Source organism: Pseudophryne corroboree, chromosome 11, assembly GCF_028390025.1.
Source record: "Pseudophryne corroboree isolate aPseCor3 chromosome 11, aPseCor3.hap2, whole genome shotgun sequence".
NCBI lineage: Eukaryota > Metazoa > Chordata > Amphibia > Anura > Myobatrachidae > Pseudophryne > Pseudophryne corroboree.
The window spans coordinates 168393778-168409835 of record NC_086454.1 but is presented as its reverse complement, the minus strand read 5'-3'; the positions used below and the strand labels follow the sequence as shown (position 1 = coordinate 168409835).

Sequence of the window (16058 nt, the reverse complement as noted above, 5' to 3'; positions counted from 1 at the left end):
GGAGTGGTTACCAATACACCAAAAAACCACATTCATTAGGGAACATCTAAACATTTTTTTCTAAAATGTTAGATTCTTAGAAGACACATTTTATTGAAGTTATTGTACATATATTAACATCAATGCTTATTTGGATTACACAGTAAAATTCATATAATTACAAACATTTCTTTAACTACCTTTTTTTAGATTTTAGTACATATTTACAATAATAAGTTATTTAAAAAATTTGTTATATGTATAAAAAAGAAAAGTTTTTGTCAAGGACTTAAACTGAAGGTACTAAAATGCACCAGGTCCCACCGAAATTTTAACTCAATTTACTGGATTCAGAGTACAGAGTGCTAACCATAACACCATGGAATCTCCCTTCTAATAACACATATAAAACTTTCTCTCAGAGTGTAAAATCTTAATTTCTACAAGATACAGAAATATTCATTCAGAGAGATATGTACTACATTGTATTTACAAATAAAACCATTAGGACCTACCAATTTGTATATACAGATTATTAGTTTAAGAGTCCAGAATTGTTAACAGTAAACCATGAAAGCTCATTCATATGGTGGCATGTAAAAAAATTTCTCACAGTGTAAGATTCTTAGAGGTTACATTTTATTGGAAATATATTACAGATAAACCTGTCTCTCAGTGTGTATGATTCTTAGTTTATGCAATTTATAGATATTTTCTTTCTCAGAGATATGAACTGCATAATACTTACAAAAAAACAATAGGACCTACCAAGATGTAAATACAAATCATGGATTCAGAGTCCAAAATGGTTACAAATACACCAGGAAACCTCATTCATGAGGAAGCATTTAAACAGTTTTTATTAGAATGTACTCTCAGAGAAATATAAACTGAACGGTTCTTGCAAAAAACAAATAGGACCTACCAAGATTTAAATACAGATCACTGGATTCAAAGATCAGAGTGGTTACCAATACACCAAGAAACCTCATTCACGAGGGAGAGCTAAACATTTTTTTCTAAAATGTTAGATTCTTAGAAGACACATTTTATTGCAATTATTGTACATATATTTACATCAACGCTTATTTGGGTTATATAGTAAAATTCATACAATTACATACATTTCTATAACTACCTTTTTAGCTTTTTGTAAATATTTACAAAAATCAGTGATTTAAAAAAATCATTATATGTATGAAAAAGAAGACTTTCTGTCAATCAAGAACTTAAACTGAAGGTACACATCAGGTCCCACCGAGATTTGAACTCGGATCGCTGGATTCAGAGTCCAGAGTGCTAACCATTACACCATGGAACCTCTCTTCTAACACCACATATACAACTTTCTCTTAGAGTGTGAGATCTTATTTTCTACAAGTTACAGGAATAATAATCAGAGAGATAAGTATAACATTGTATTTACAAAAAAAGCCAATAGGACTTACCAAATTTTTATACAGATTATAGGTTTCAGAGTCCAGAATTGTTAACAGTACACAATGAAACCTCATTCATATGGTAGCATGTACATTTTTGGTCAGAGTATAAGATTCTTAGTGGATACATTTTATTGGAATTAAATGACAGATAAACCTGTCTCTCAGTGTGTAAGATTCTTAATTTATGCAATTTATAGATATTTTCTTTCTCAGAGATATTAACTGTATTGTACTTACAACAAAACCTATATAACCTACCAAGATGTAAATATAGATCATGGATTCAGAGTCCAAAATGTTTACCAATACACCATGAAACCTCATCCATTATGGAGCATCTAAATATTTATATTAGAATGTACTCTCAGAGAGATATGAACTGAATGGTACTTACAAAAAACCAATAGGACCTACCAAGATTTAAATACAGATCACTATATTCAAAGATCAGAGTGGAGTGGTTACCAATACACCAAGAAACCACATTCATTAGGGAACATCTAAACATTTTTTTCTAAAATGTTAGATTCTTAGAAGACACATTTTATTGAAGTTATTGTACATATATTAACATCAATGCTTATTTGGATTACACAGTAAAATTCATATAATTACAAACATTTCTTTAACTACCTTTATTTAGATTTTACTACATATTTACAATAATAAGTTATTTAAAAAATGTATTATATGTATAAAAAAGAAAAGTTTTTGTCAAGGACTTAAACTGAAGGTACTAAAATGCACCTGGTCCCACCGAAATTTGAACTCAATTTACTGGATTCAGAGTACAGAGTGCTAACCATAACACCATGGAATCTCCCTTGTAATAACACATATAAAACTTTCTCTCAGATGTGTAAAATCTTAATTTCCACAAGATACAGAAATATTCATTCAGAGAGATATGTACTACATTGTATTTACAAATAAAACTATTAGGACCTACCAATTTGTATATACAGATTATTAGTTTCAGAGTCCAGAATTGTTAACAGTACACCATGAAAGCTCATTCATATGGTGGCATGTAAAATTTTTTCTCACAGTGTAAGATTCTTAGAGGTTACATTTTATTGGAAATATATTACAAATAAACCTGTCTCTCAGTGTGTATGATTCTTAATTAATGCAATTTATAGATATTTTCTTTCTCAGAGATGTAAACTGCATAATACTTACAAAAAAACAATAGGCCCTACCAAGATGTAAATACAAATCATGGATTCAGAGTCCAAAATGGTTACAAATACACCAGGAAACCTCATTCATGAGGAAGCATTTAAACAGTTTTTATTAGAATGTACTCTCAGAGAAATATAAACTGAATGGTTCTTGCAAAAAACCAATAGGACCTACCAAGATTTAAATACAGATCACTGGATTCAAAGATCAGAGTGGTTACCAATACACCAAGAAACCTCATTCACGAGGGAGAGCTAAACATTTTTTTCTAAAATGTTAGATTCTTAGAAGACACATTTTATTGCAATTATTGTACATATATTTACATCAACGCTTATTTGGGTTATATAGTAAAATTCATACAATTACATACATTTCTATAACTACCTTTTTTATCTTTTTGTAAATATTTACAAAAATCAGTGATTTAAAAAAATCATTATATGTATGAAAAAGAAGACTTTCTGTCAATCAAGAACTTAAACTGAAGGTACTAAAACACATCAGGTCCCACTGAGATTTGAACTCGGATCGCTGGATTCAGAGTCCAGAGTGCTAACCATTACACCATAGAACCTCTCTTCTAATACCACATATACTACTTTCTCTTAGAGTGTGAGATCTTATTTTCTACAAGTTACAGGAATAATAATCAGAGAGATAAGTATAACATTGTATTTACAAAAAAAGCCATTAGGACCTACCAAATATTTATACAGATTATAGGTTTCAGAGTCCAGAATTGTTAACAGTACACAATGAAACCTCATTCATATGGTAGCATGTACATTTTTGGTCAGAGTATAAGATTCTTAGTGGATACATTTTATTGGAATTAAATGACAGATAAACCTGTCTCTCAGTGTGTAAGATTCTTAATTTATGCAATTTATAGATATTTTCTTTCTCAGAGATATTAACTGTATTGTACTTACAACAAAACCAATATAACCTACCAAGATGTAAATATAGATCATGGATTCAGAGTCCAAAAGGTTTACCAATACACCATGAAACCTCATCCATTAGGGAGCATCTAAATATTTTTATAAGAATGTACTCTCAGAGAGATATGAACTGAATGGTACTTACAAAAAACCAATAGGACCTACCAAGATTTAAATACAGATCACTATAGTCAAAGATCAGAGTGGAGTGGTTACCAATACACCAAGAAACCACATTCATTAGGGAACATCTAAACATTTTTTTCTAAAATGTTAGATTCTTAGAAGACACATTTTATTGAAGTTATTGTACATATATTAACATCAATGCTTATTTGGATTACACAGTAAAATTCATATAATTACAAACATTTCTTTAACTACCTTTTTTTAGATTTTAGTACATATTTACAATAATAAGTTATTTAAAAAATGTATTATATGTATAAAAAAGAAAAGTTTTTGTCAAGGACTTAAACTGAAGGTACTAAAATGCACCTGGTCCCACCGAAATTTGAACTCAATTTACTGGATTCAGAGTACAGAGTGCTAACCATAACACCATGGAATCTCCCTTCTAATAACACATATAAAACTTTCTCTCAGATGTGTAAAATCTTAATTTCCACAAGATACAGAAATATTCATTCAGAGAGATATGTACTACATTGTATTTACAAATAAAACTATTAGGACCTACCAATTTGTATATACAGATTATTAGTTTCAGAGTCCAGAATTGTTAACAGTACACCATGAAAGCTCATTCATATGGTGGCATGTAAAAAATTTTCTCACAGTGTAAGATTCTTAGAGGTTACATTTTATTGGAAATATATTACAGATAAACCTGTCTCTCAGTGTGTATGATTCTTAATTAATGCAATTTATAGATATTTTCTTTCTCAGAGATGTAAACTGCATAATACTTACAAAAAAACAATAGGCCCTACGAAGATGTAAATACAAATCATGGATTCAGAGTCCAAAATGGTTACAAATACACCAGGAAACCTCATTCATGAGGAAGCATTTAAACAGTTTTTATTAGAATGTACTCTCAGAGAAATATAAACTGAACGGTTCTTACAAAAAACCAATAGGACCTACCAAGATTTAAATACAGATCACTGGATTCAAAGATCAGAGTGGTTACCAATGCACCAAGAAACCTCATTCACGAGGGAGAGCTAAACATTTTTTTCTAAAATGTTAGATTCTTAGAAACACATTTTATTGCAATTATTGTACATATATTTACATCAACGCTTATTTGGGTTATATAGTAAAATTCATATAATTACATACATTTTTATAACTACCTTTTTTAGCTTTCTGTAAATATTTACAAAAATCAGTGATTTAAAAAAATCATTATATGTATGAAAAAGAAGACTTTCTGTCAATCAAGAACTTAAACTGAAGGTACACATCAGGTCCCACCGAGATTTGAACTCGGATCGCTAGATTCAGAGTCCAGAGTGCTAACCATTACACCATGGAACCTCTCTTCTAACACCACATATACAACTTTCTCTTAGAGTGTGAGATCTTATTTTCTACAAGTTACAGGAATAATAATCAAAGAGATAAGTATAACATTGTATTTACAAAAAAAGCCAATAGGACTTACCAAATTTTTATACAGATTATAGGTTTCAGAGTCCAGAATTGTTAACAGTACACAATGAAACCTCATTCATATGGTAGCATGTACATTTTTGGTCAGAGTATAAGATTCTTAGTGGATACATTTTATTGGAATTAAATGACAGATACACCTGTCTCTCAGTGTGTAAGATTCTTAATTTATGCAATTTATAGATATTTTCTTTCTCAGAGATATTAACTGTATTGTACTTACAACAAAACCAATATAACCTACCAAGATGTAAATATAGATCATGGATTCAGAGTCCAAAATGTTTACCAATACACCATGAAACCTCATCCATTAGGGAGCATCTAAATATTTTTATAAGAATGTACTCTCAGAGAGATATGAACTGAATGGTACTTACAAAAAACCAATAGGACCTACCAAGATTTAAATACAGATCACTATATTCAAAGATCAGAGTGGAGTGGTTACCAATACACCAAGAAACCACATTCATTAGGGAACAGCTAAACATTTTTTTCTAAAATGTTAGATTCTTAGAAGACACATTTTATTGAAGTTATTGTACATATATTAACATCAATGCTTATTTGGATTACACAGTAAAATTCATATAATTACAAACATTTCTTTAACTACCTTTTTTTTAGATTTTAGTACATATTTACAATAATAAGTTATTTAAAAAATTTATTATATGTATAAAAAAGAAAAGTTTTTATCAATCAAGGACTTAAACTGAAGGTACTAAAATGCACCTGTTCCCACCGATATTTGAACTCAATTTACTGGATTCAGAGTGCAGAGTGCTAACCATAACACCATGGAATCTCCCTTCTAATAACACATATAAAACTTTCTCTCAGAGTGTAAGATCTTAATTTCTACAAGATACAGAAATATTCATTCAGAGAGATATGTAATACATTGTATTTACAAATAAAACCATTAGGACCTACCAATTTGTATATACAGATTATTGGTTTCAGAGTCCAGAATTGTTATCAGTACACCATGAAAGCTCATTCATATGATGGCATGTAAAAAATTTTCTCACAGTGTAAGATTCTTAGAGGTTACATTTTATTGGAATTATATTACAGATTAACCTGTCTCTCAGTGTGTATGATTCTTAATTTATGCAATTTATAGATATTTTCTTTCTCAGAGATATGAACTGCATAATACTTACAAAAAAACAATAGGACCTACCAAGATGTAAATACAAATCATGGATTCAGAGTCCAAAATGGTTACAAATACACCAGGAAACCTCATTCATGAGGAAGCATTTAAACAGTTTTTATTAGAATGTACTCTCAGAGAAATATAAACTGAACGGTACTTACAAAAAACCAATAGAACCTACAAGATTTAAATACAGATCACTGGATTCAAAGATCAGAGTGGTTACCAATACACCAAGAAACCTCATTCACGAGGGAGAGCTAAAAAAATTTTTCTAAAATGTTAGATTCTTAGAAGACACATTTTATTGCAATTATTGTACATATATTTACATCAACGCTTATTTGGGTCAAATATAGTAAAATTCATATAATTACATACATTTCTATAACTACCTTTTTTAGCTTTTCGGACATATTTACAAAAATCAGTGATTTAAAAAAATTATTATATGTATGAAAAAGAAGACTTTCTGTCAATCAGGAACTTAAACTGAAGGTACTAAAACACATCAGGTCCCACCGAGTCTTGAACTCGGATCGCTGGATTCAGAGTCCAGAGTGCTAACCATTACACCATGGAACCTCTCTTCTAACACCACATATACAACTTTCTCTTAGAGTGTGAGATCTTATTTTCTACAAGTTACAGGAATAATAATCAGAGATAAGTATTACATTGTATTTACAAAAAAAGCCATTAGGACCTACCAAATTTTTATACAGATTATAGGTTTCAGAGTCCAGAATTGTTAACAGTACACAATGAAACCTTATTCATATGGTAGCATGTACATTTTTGGTCAGAGTACAAGATTCTTAGTGGATACATTTTATTGGAATTAAATGACAGATAAACCTGTCTCTCAGTGTGTAAGAGTCTTAATTTATGCAATTTATAGATATTTTCTTTCTCAGAGATATTAACTGTATTGTACTTACAACAAAACCAATATAACCTACCAATATGTAAATATAGATCATGGATTCAGAGTCCAAAATGTTTAACAATACATCATGAAACCTCATCCATTAGGGAGCATCTAAATATTTTTATAAGAATGTACTCTCAGAGAGATATGAACTGAATGGTACTTACAAAAAAACAATAGGACCTACCAAGATCTAAATACAGATCACTGTATTCAAAGATCAGAGTGGAGTGGTTACCAATACACCAAGAAACCACATTAATTAGGGAACATCTAAATAAAAAATTCTAAAATGTTAGATTCTTAGAAGACACATTTTATTGAAGTTATTGTACATATATTAACTTCAATGCTTATTTGGATTACACAGTAAAATTCATATAATTACAAACATTTCTATAACTACCTTTTTTTTAGATTTTAGTACATATTTACAATAATCAGTGATTTAAAAAATGTATTATATGTATAAAAAAGAAATTTTTTTATCAATCAAGGACTTAAACTGAAGGTACTAAAATGCACCTGTTCCCACCGAGATTTGAACTCAATTTACTGGATTCAGAGTACAGAGTGCTAACAATAACACCGTGGAATCTCCCTTCTAATAACACATATAAAACTTTCTCTCAGAGTGTAAGATCTTAATTTCTACAAGATACAGAAATATTAATTCAGAGAGATATGTACTACATTGTATTTACAAATAAAACCATTAGGACCTACCAATTTGTATATACAGATTATTGGTTTCAGAGTCCAGAATTGTTAACAGTACACCATGAAAGCTCATTCATATGGTGGCATGTAAAAAATTTTCTCACAGTGTAAGATTCTTAGAGGTTACATTTTATTGGAATTATATTACAGATAAACCTGTCTCTCAGTGTGTATGATTCTTAATTTATGCAATTTATAGATATTTTCTTTCTCAGAGATATGAACTGCATAATACTTACAAAAAAACAATAGGACCTACCAAGATGTAAATACAAATCATGGATTCAGAGTCCAAAATGGTTAAAAATACACCAGGAAACATCATTCATGAGGAAGCATTTAAACAGTTTTTATTAGAATGTACTCTCAGAGAAATATAAACTGAACGGTACTTACAAAAAACCAATAGGACCTACCAAGATTTAAATACAGATCACTGGATTCAAAGATCACAGTGGTTACCAATACACCAATAAACCTCATTCACGAGGGAGAGCTAAACATTTTTTTCTAAAATGTTAGATTCTTAGAAGACACATTTTATTGCAATTATTGTACATATATTTACATCAACGCTTATTTGGGTTATATAGTAAAATTCATATAATTACATACATTTCTATAACTACCTTTTTTAGCTTTTCGTACATATTTACAAAAATCAGTGATTTAAAAAAATTATTATATGTATGAAAAAGAAGACTTTCTATCAATCAGGAACTTAAACTGAAGGTACTAAAACACATCAGGTCCCACCGAAATTTGAACTCGGATCACTGGATTCAGAGTCCAGAGTGCTAACCATTACACCATGGAACCTCTCTTCTAACACCAAATATACAACTTTCTCTTAGAGTGTAAGATCTTATTTTCTACAAGTTACAGGAATAATAATCAGAGAGATAAGTATTACATTGTATTTACAAAAAAAGCCATTAGGACCTACCAAATTTTTATACAGATTATAGGTTTTAGAGTCCAGAATTGTTAACAGTACACAATGAAACCTCATTCATATGGTAGCATGTACATTTTTGGTCAGAGTATAAGATTCTTAGTGGATACATTTTATTGGAATTAAATGACAGATAAACCTGTCTCTCAGTGTGTAAGATTCTTAATTTATGCAATTTATAGATATTTTCTTTCTCAGAGATATTAACTGTATTATACTTACAACAAAACCAATAGAACCTACCAAGATGTAAATATAGATCATGGATTCAGAGTCCAAAATGTTTACCAATACACCATGAAACCTCATCCATTAGGGAGCATCTAAATATTTTTATAAGAATGTACTCTCAGAGAGATATGAACTGAATGGTACTTACAAAAAACCAATAGGACCTACCAAGATTTAAATACAGATCACTGTATTCAAAGATCAGAGTGGAGTGGTTACTAATACACCAAGAAACCACATTCATTAGGGAACATCTAAAAAAAAATTCTAAAATGTTAGATTCTTAGAAGACACATTTTATTGAAGTTATTGTACATATATTAACATCAATGCTTATTTGGATTACACAGTAAAATTCATATAATTACAAACATTTCTATAACTACCTTTTTTTAGATTTTAGTACATATTTACAATAATCAGTGATTTATAAAATGTATTATATGTATAAAAAAGAAAAGTTTTTGTCAATCAAGGACTTAAACTGAAGGTACTAAAATGCACCTGGTGCCACCGAGATTTGAACTCAATTTACTGGATTCAGAGTACAGAGTGCTAACCATAACACCATGGAATCTCCCTTCTAATAACACATATAAAACTTTCTCTCAGAGTGTAAGATCTTAATTTCTACAAGATACAGAAATATTCATTCAGAGAGATATGTACTACATTGTATTTACAAATAAAACCATTAGGACCTACCAATTTGTATATACAGATTATTGGTTTCAGAGTCCAGAATTGTTAACAGTACACCATGAATGCTCATTCATATGGTGGCATGTAAAATATTTTCTCACAGTGTAAGATTCTTAGAGGTTACATTTTATTGGAATTATATTACAGATAAACCTGTCTCTCAGTATGTATGATTCTTAATTTATGCAATTTATAGATATTTTCTTTCTCAGAGATATGAACTGCATAATACTTACAAAAAAACAATAGGACCTACCAAGATGTTAATACAAATCATGGATTCAGAGTCTAAAATGGTTACAAATACACCAGGAAACCTCATTCATGAGGAAGCATTTAAACAGTTTTTATTAGAATGTACTCTCAGAGAAATATAAACTGAACGGTACTTACAAAAAACCAATAGGACCTACCAAGATTTAAATACAGATCACTGGATTCAAAGATTAGAGTGGTTACCAATACACCAAGAAACCTCATTCACGAGGGAGAGCTAAACATTTTTTTTCTAAAATGTTAGATTCTTAGAAGACACATTTTATTGCAGTAATTGTACATATATTTACATCAACGCTTATTTGGGTTATATAGTAAAATTCATATAATTACATACATTTCTATAACTACCTTTTTTAGCTTTTCGTACATATTTACAAAAATCAGTGATTTAAAAAAATGATTATATGTATGAAAAAGAAGACTTTCTGTCAATCAAGAACTTAAACTGAAGGTACTAAAACACATCAGGTCCCACTGAGATTTGAACTCGGATCGCTGGATTCAGAGTCCAGAGTGCTAACCATTACACCATGGAACCTCTCTGCTAACACCACATATACATCTTTCTCTTAGAGTGTGAGATCTTATTTTCTACAAGTTACAGGAATAATAATCATAGAGATAAGTATTACATTGTATTTACAAAAAAAGCCATTAGGACCTACCAAATTTTTATACAGATTATAGGTTTCAGAGTCCAGAATTGTTAACAGTACACAATAAAACCTCATTCATATGGTAGCATGTACATTTTTTTTGTCAGAGTATAAGATTCTTAGTGGATACATTTTATTGGAATTAAATGACAGATAAACCTGTATCTCAGTGTGTAAGATTCTTAATTTATGCAATTTATAGATATTTTCTTTCTCAGAGATATTAACTGTATTGTACTTACAACAAAACCAATAGAACCTACCAAGATGTAAATATAGATCATGGATTCAGAGTCCAAAATGTTTATCAATACACCATGAAACCTCATCCATTAGGGAGCATCTAAATATTTTTATAAGAGTGTACTCTCAGAGAGATATGAACTGAATGGTACTTACAAAAAACCAATAGGACCTACCAAGATTTAAATACAGATCACTGTATTCAAAGATCAGAGTGGAGTGGTTACCAATACACCAAGAAACCACATTCATTAGGGAACATCTAAACATTTTTTTCTAAAATGTTAGATTCTTAGAAGACACATTTTATTGAAGTTATTGTACATATATTAACATCAATGCTTATTTGGATTACACAGTAAAATTCATATAATTACAAACATTTCTATAACTACCTTTTTTTAGATTTTAGTACATATTTACAATAATCAGTGATTTAAAAAATGTATTATATGTATAAAAAAAAAGTTTTTATCAATCAAGGACTTAAACTGAAGTTAATAAAATGCACCTGTTCCCACCGAGATTTGAACTCAATTAACTGGATTCAGAATACAGAGTGCTAACCATAACACCATGGAATCTCCCTTCTAATAACACATATAAAACTTTCTCTCAGAGTGTAAGATCTTAATTTCTACAAGATACAGAAATATTCATTCAGAGAGATATGTACTACATTGTATTTACAAATAAAACCATTAGGACCTACCAATTTGTATATACAGATTATTGGTTTCAGAGTCCAGAATTGTTAACAGTACACCATGAAAGCTCATTCATATGGTGGCATGTAAAAAATTTCTCACAGTGTAAGATTCTTAGAGGTTACATTTTATTGGAATTATATTACAGATAAACCTGTCTCTCAGTGTGTATGATTCTTAATTTATACAATTTATAGATATTTTCTTTCTCAGAGATATGAACTGCATAATACTTACAAAAAAACAATAGGACCTACCAAGATGTAAATACAAATCATGGATTCAGAGTCCAAAATGGTTACAAATACACCAGGAAACCTCATTCATGAGGAAGCATTTAAACAGTTTTTATTAGAATATACTCTCAGAGAAATATAAACTGAATGGTACTTACAAAAAACCAATAGGACCTACCAAGATTTAAATACAGATCACTGGATTCAAAGATCAGAGTGGTTACCAATACACCAAAAAACCTCATTCACGAGGGAGAGCTAAACAATTTTTTCTGAAATGTTAGATTCTTAGAAGACACATTTTATTGAAGCTATTGTACATATATTAACATCAATGCTTATTTGGATTACACAGTAAAATTCATATAATTAAAAACATTTCTATAACTACCTTTTTTTAGATTTTAGTACATATTTACAATAATCAGTGATTTAAAAAATGTATTATATGTATAAAAAAGAAAAGTTTTTGTCAATCAAGGACTTAAACTGAAGGTACTAAAATGCACCTGGTGCCACCGAGATTTGAACTCAATTTACTGGATTCAGAGTACATAGTGCTAACCATAACACCATGGAATCTCCCTTCTAATAACACATATAAAACTTTCTCTCAGAGTGTAAGATCTTAATTTCTACAAGATACAGAAATATTCATTCAGAGAGATATGTACTACATTGTATTTACAAATAAAACCATTAGGACCTACCAATTTGTATATACAGATTATTGGTTTCAGAGTCCAGAATTGTTAACAGTACACCATGAATGCTCATTCATATGGTGGCATGTAAAATATTTTCTCACAGTGTAAGATTCTTAGAGGTTACATTTTATTGGAATTATATTACAGATAAACCTGTCTCTCAGTATGTATGATTCTTAATTTATGCAATTTATAGATATTTTCTTTCTCAGAGATATGAACTGCATAATACTTACAAAAAAACAATAGGACCTACCAAGATGTTAATAGAAATCATGGATTCAGAGTCTAAAATGGTTACAAATACACCAGGAAACCTCATTCATGAGGAAGCATTTAAACAGTTTTTATTAGAATGTACTCTCAGAGAAATATAAACTGAACGGTACTTACAAAAAACCAATAGGACCTACCAAGATTTAAATACAGATCACTGGATTCAAAGATTAGAGTGGTTACCAATACACCAAGAAACCTCATTCACGAGGGAGAGCTAAACATTTTTTTCTAAAATGTTAGATTCTTAGAAGACACATTTTATTGCAGTAATTGTACATATATTTACATCAACGCTTATTTGGGTTATATAGTAAAATTCATATAATTACATACATTTCTATAACTACCTTTTTTAGCTTTTCGTACATATTTACAAAAATCAGTGATTTAAAAAAATGATTATATGTATGAAAAAGAAGACTTTCTGTCAATCAAGAACTTAAACTGAAGGTACTAAAACACATCAGGTCCCACTGAGATTTTAACTCGGATCGCTGGATTCAGAGTCCAGAGTGCTAACCATTACACCATGGAACCTCTCTACTAACACCACATATACATCTTTCTCTTAGAGTGTGAGATCTTATTTTCTACAAGTTACAGGAATAATAATCATAGAGATAAGTATTACATTGTATTTACAAAAAAAGCCATTAGGACCTACCAAATTTTTATACAGATTATAGGTTTCAGAGTCCAGAATTGTTAACAGTACACAATGAAACCTCATTCATATGGTAGCATGTACATTTTTTTTGTCAGAGTATAAGATTCTTAGTGGATACATTTTATTGGAATTAAATGACAGATAAACCTGTCTCTCAGTGTGTAAGATTCTTAATTTATGCAATTTATAGATATTTTCTTTCTCAGAGATATTAACTGTATTGTACTTACAACAAAACCAATAGAACCTACCAAGATGTAAATATAGATCATGGATTCAGAGTCCAAAATGTTTATCAATACACCATGAAACCTCATCCATTAGGGAGCATCTAAATATTTTTATAAGAGTGTACTCTCAGAGAGATATGAACTGAATGGTACTTACAAAAAACCAATAGGACCTACCAAGATTTAAATACAGATCACTGTATTCAAAGATCAGAGTGGAGTGGTTACCAATACACCAAGAAACCACATTCATTAGGGAACATCTAAACATTTTTTTTCTAAAATGTTAGATTCTTAGAAGACACATTTTATTGAAGTTATTGTACATATATTAACATCAATGCTTATTTGGATTACACAGTAAAATTCATATAATTACAAACTTTTCTATAACTACCTTTTTTTAGATTTTAGTACATATTTACAATAATCAGTGATTTAAAAAATTTATTATATGTATAAAAAAAAAAGTTTTTATCAATCAAGGACTTAAACTGAAGTTACTAAAATGCACCTGTTCCCACCGAGATTTGAACTCAATTAACTGGATTCAGAATACAGAGTGCTAACCATAACACCATGGAATCTCCCTTCTAATAACACATATAAAACTTTCTCTCAGAGTGTAAGATCTTAATTTCTACAAGATACAGAAATATTCATTCAGAGAGATATGTACTACATTGTATTTACAAATAAAACCATTAGGACCTACCAATTTGTATATACAGATTATTGGTTTCAGAGTCCAGAATTGTTAACAGTACACCATGAAAGCTCATTCATATGGTGGCATGTAAAAAATTTCTCACAGTGTAAGATTCTTAGAGGTTACATTTTATTGGAATTATATTACAGATAAATCTGTCTCTCAGTGTGTATGATTCTTAATTTATACAATTTATAGATATTTTCTTTCTCAGAGATATGAACTGCATAATACTTACAAAAAAACAATAGGACCTACCAAGATGTAAATACAAATCATGGATTCAGAGTCCAAAATGGTTACAAATACACCAGGAAACCTCATTCATGAGGAAGCATTTAAACAGTTTTTATTAGAATATACTCTCAGAGAAATATAAACTGAATGGTACTTACAAAAAACCAATAGGACCTACCAAGATTTAAATACAGATCACTGGATTCAAAGATCAGAGTGGTTACCAATACACCAAAAAACCTCATTCACGAGGGAGAGCTAAACAATTTTTTCTGAAATGTTAGATTCTTAGAAGACACATTTTATTGAAGCTATTGTACATATATTAACATCAATGCTTATTTGGATTACACAGTAAAATTCATATAATTAAAAACATTTCTATAACTACCTTTTTTTTAGATTTTAGTACATATTTACAATAATCAGTGATTTAAAAAATGTATTATATGTATAAAAAAGAAAAGTTTTTGTCAATCAAGGACTTAAACTGAAGGTACTAAAATGCACCTGGTGCCACCGAGATTTGAACTCAATTTACTGGATTCAGAGTACAGAGTGCTAACCATAACACCATGGAATCTCCCTTCTAATAACACATATAAAACTTTCTCTCAGATGTGTAAAATCTTAATTTCCACAAGATACAGAAATATTCATTCAGAGAGATATGTACTACATTGTATTTACAAATAAATCTATTAGGACCTACCAATTTGTATATACAGATTATTAGTTTCAGAGTCCAGAATTGTTAACAGTACACCATGAAAGCTCATTCATATGGTGGCATGTAAAAAACGTTCTCACAGTGTAAGATTCTTAGAGGTTACATTTTATTGGAATTATATTACCGATAAACCTGTCTCTCAGTGTGTATGATTCTTAATTTGTGCAATTTATAGATATTTTCTTTCTCAGAGATATGAACTGCATAATACTTACAAAAAAACAATAGGACCTACCAAGATGTAAATACAAATCATGGATTCAGAGTCCAAAATGGTTACAAATACACCAGGAAACCTCATTCATGAGGAAGCATTTAAACAGTTTTTATTAGAATGTACTCTCAGAGAAATATAAACTGAACGGTACTTACAAAAAAACCAATAGGACCTACCAAGATTTAAATACAGATCATTGGATTCAAAGATCAGAGTGGTTACCAATACACCAAGAAACCTCATTCACGAGGGAGAGCTAA

The 16058-nt window shown here is 29.9% G+C and overlaps 7 non-coding genes across 7 annotated transcripts; all 7 read right to left on the bottom strand.

The window, feature by feature from the left end:
* Positions 1-1228: 1228 nt before the first annotated feature.
* On the bottom strand, positions 1229-1300 carry TRNAQ-CUG (transfer RNA glutamine (anticodon CUG)). Its single transcript has one exon. It is a non-coding gene; the product is annotated as a tRNA-Gln (tRNA).
* Positions 1301-3111: 1811 nt separating this feature from the next.
* Positions 3112-3183, bottom strand: TRNAQ-CUG (transfer RNA glutamine (anticodon CUG)). Its single transcript has one exon. It is a non-coding gene; the product is annotated as a tRNA-Gln (tRNA).
* Positions 3184-4987: 1804 nt separating this feature from the next.
* On the bottom strand, positions 4988-5059 carry TRNAQ-CUG (transfer RNA glutamine (anticodon CUG)). Its single transcript has one exon. It is a non-coding gene; the product is annotated as a tRNA-Gln (tRNA).
* Positions 5060-6875: 1816 nt separating this feature from the next.
* Positions 6876-6947, bottom strand: TRNAQ-CUG (transfer RNA glutamine (anticodon CUG)). The gene has a single exon. It is a non-coding gene; the product is annotated as a tRNA-Gln (tRNA).
* A 1813-nt stretch (positions 6948-8760) lies between these two features.
* On the bottom strand, positions 8761-8832 carry TRNAQ-CUG (transfer RNA glutamine (anticodon CUG)). The gene has a single exon. It is a non-coding gene; the product is annotated as a tRNA-Gln (tRNA).
* A 1814-nt stretch (positions 8833-10646) lies between these two features.
* Positions 10647-10718, bottom strand: TRNAQ-CUG (transfer RNA glutamine (anticodon CUG)). Its single transcript has one exon. It is a non-coding gene; the product is annotated as a tRNA-Gln (tRNA).
* Positions 10719-13473: 2755 nt separating this feature from the next.
* On the bottom strand, positions 13474-13545 carry TRNAQ-CUG (transfer RNA glutamine (anticodon CUG)). The gene has a single exon. It is a non-coding gene; the product is annotated as a tRNA-Gln (tRNA).
* Between the last annotated feature and the right edge of the window lie 2513 nt (positions 13546-16058).